General features: G+C 33.8%; 1 long non-coding RNA gene across 1 annotated transcript; it reads left to right on the forward strand.

Moving 5' to 3' along the window:
• The first annotated feature begins 321 nt into the window (after positions 1-321).
• On the forward strand, positions 322-1697 carry LOC140955175 (uncharacterized). Its single transcript, XR_012168933.1, has 3 exons — positions 322-593; positions 1407-1511; positions 1626-1697. It is a non-coding gene; the product is annotated as an uncharacterized lncRNA (long non-coding RNA).
• Positions 1698-3026: the final 1329 nt, after the last annotated feature.

Consider the following 3026-nt stretch of genomic DNA (forward strand, 5'->3'; position numbering starts at 1 on the left):
GAAAAAAAAATTCAAGATAAAATATATAGCAATCAATAGTTTGAGGATCAAATTTGTTATAATTAACAAATAGTATGATATTTCTAATTTTTTTTTATAACTTCTGAAAAGTATTTTCCCTCTAAAATAAAAGGAAAATATTTTTTCTGAAAATCAAATTAAATTTTTCTTTGATAAAAAAAGTATTTTTTACTGGTTAATTTTTTTAATAAAAAAACAAACATAAAAAATTTTAATTTTTTTTTTTAGAAAACCACTTTCCACGTTTATCTCTTTGTCTCTATAATATCACCTTATCAGCTTGCAACTCTCTTGGCTTAAAAGTGGGTCCATGCAAATAGTATTTCCGATTTAAATCCTTCGATATCGAACGTTTTACTTTAGAAGTCGATGGATCCCTTGATTAGCTGTTTCATGGCCTTGCCCAGAGGGATTCTTTATCAAGGGGAGCCTCTCCCTCCCCCTCAAAAAAAGAAAAAGAAAAAGAAAAAAAATCTGAAATTATATATCTTCAGGAGATTCGAAGATGGCAGGGAATTTAGTGAAGGAGGATTCCAGTTCGGTTCAGGATCTTCAAGATCCAAGTATCACCAGTAAGTCAAATAATTGTGGTTATATCTAGTAGTTTTCATTTTATAAACCATTTAATCTTTCATAATTTCGAGACTATATTATAGGACTATATTATAAAATAAAAATTCATTCAATCTTTCATGATTTTGAGACTTCTTAAAATCTCTTGGAGTTGAATGATATATGTTCTCGTGTTTTTTTTGGCTAAATACATAGATGCATGATTAGATCTAGTTGGATGGATGGATATATAATAAGGAAATGTTTTAAGCATCCGATCTGTTGAATAATCTTTGATTTCTCTCACTGTTTCAGCTCAAGCTAAGTCCTATTTAATTTATGCCTGGGTTTCGTGCGAAACCCATTTGTTGCCTTTTGACTACCTCTGCAAACCCAAACAAAGTCCTTGAATTGCCTAATCCGCTTGATTCAATTAGATAATTAATTCATCGATCCAAGTCCGGATGAAAAAGGGAGGAAGCCCGTTTGATTTTGCAACAATGGGTGGATGATTGATAAATATTGGATTTGTAGGGAGTGTAGATACACTTACACTTAGAGAGGATATTAATTGCAATTGACCTAACCTAAATATTATAATATCATTGTAATTGGTTTATTAGCTATTTTTTCAATTATAATTCCAAGTCAAAACAGATACAAAAAAACAAGGTTAGTGACCATTTTTACAGGAAAACAATTTGTACAGATAACCTTAGTTTAGGGATTAAATCAGGAATATAATTGAAAAAGAAGGAAAGAAGTTAACTGTAATAGTGTTCATGGATGCCTGCCCCAAAGCAGCTCATTGTATAACACGTTCAAACACGCAGGCTCTGGTCATAAGCGGCGCCGAGGTTGACTGTTCAACCATCATCATCTAGAGCTGGGAAGAAATCCAAACAGGATATGACAGAGATCACCGTGCGAAAAAGAAGGTAAGTAGCCAGCCAAAAATTACCCCTCTCTAGTACTCCATTGTGGTGATTTTCTTTATTTTTCTTTCCCTCATACATAACTCATATTCATTTCTTTTCCTATCTAATTTGCAGGAAGAGACAAACGACTTGAAAAAGAGAATGGGATACTTCAGGAATCCAAATTGGCGTCTTCTAGGAAAAACACAGATCAGAGATGATGATGGAAACTGAAGGAACGTGGAGAAGAAGTTATCAGCTTGAGGATAATACAAGATAGACAGAATAATTCTATACGTGAACTAGAAGAGGTGGGATTTTCTCTTTCATCTTCTATACACTGATCTTTCCACAAAACAACTACACATTGTATGTGTGTATTGAGAAATCATAATAATATTATCCGTCTAATTAAGGCAGAATCTTGATATATACTCAAAACAAAACATTTATTGAGAAAAAGATGAAAATACCGTCTCTTAAGTGTTGGGAAGCATGACTCGTATCAATGAAAATGTTGAAATTATGCATATTGTTATTATTATTTTCATGAGGAAGTAAATATCTCTGTTTACTGACTCTCTAATTCAGCTAATTTACTCAGGACGAGTCCATGTCTCTTGTGTCCCACCCTATGAATTGCTGTCTCGAATCCATTTGGTCTAAATTATTTGTGAACCTTTCATAGTAAATTATATTATTATACGCTATTGATGAGTAAATTTCATGACTCTCATTCTTGCATTTATAAACTTTAATTAGAAATCTACGTACATGATCTCTTTGAAAGCAGATGTAGATGATTAGTACACACTCCTCAAAAGAAGGCTAATTACATCTTGTCTCATATAATATCCATTAACTTCGTCAACACACTTTTGGCTGCAGTTGACTGCCTCAGGTGAGGAAAAGATGAGTGCCTTAAAAGAGGAACATGCACAGGAGATTCATGCCTTGAAAGCGAAACATGCACAGGAATTGCTGGAGCGCGACAGAAAGTTTAATGCCTTAAAAGAGGAACATGAACAGCATATGCGGGTGTGCGACCCGTGGGGCATAGAAGTGGAATATTTGCTTGGGAACGGCGCCGGAGAGATGGTAATGCAGCACTAAAAGCTCTCATTTCTTTATCTAAGTACATTCTATCATATAAAATCATTTGAGGGGATGCATAGTAAGTTCAAAAGAGTTGGGTCTCATCAACAGGTTTAAATTTCTGCATAGAGATGGTTATTAGAGTTTTCTTTTTACTATGGTGTTGTGTAGGTTTCAAACTTGGTTATGACTTAATATAAATTTAGTTTTTAAGCCTTACACAGTATTAAAGTTTTAAAATTAAGATAAATTTTCAATAAAATCCTAGTATTCTCCTTTTCTTCTTATTAATCTGTCTTACTATCAATATTCTAACTGTTCTATGAACAATATTGTTCACAGAAACAACCCCTGGAGACACCTGCCAGACTGCTCAGGCCACCTAGAACTTCGTCACTCTGACACTCGATCGCATCCCAAATGCGTAACTCGGCAAGACAT

The sequence above is a fragment of the Populus alba genome, chromosome 19 (assembly GCF_005239225.2).
Source record: "Populus alba chromosome 19, ASM523922v2, whole genome shotgun sequence".
In the NCBI taxonomy this organism is placed as follows: domain Eukaryota; kingdom Viridiplantae; phylum Streptophyta; class Magnoliopsida; order Malpighiales; family Salicaceae; genus Populus; species Populus alba.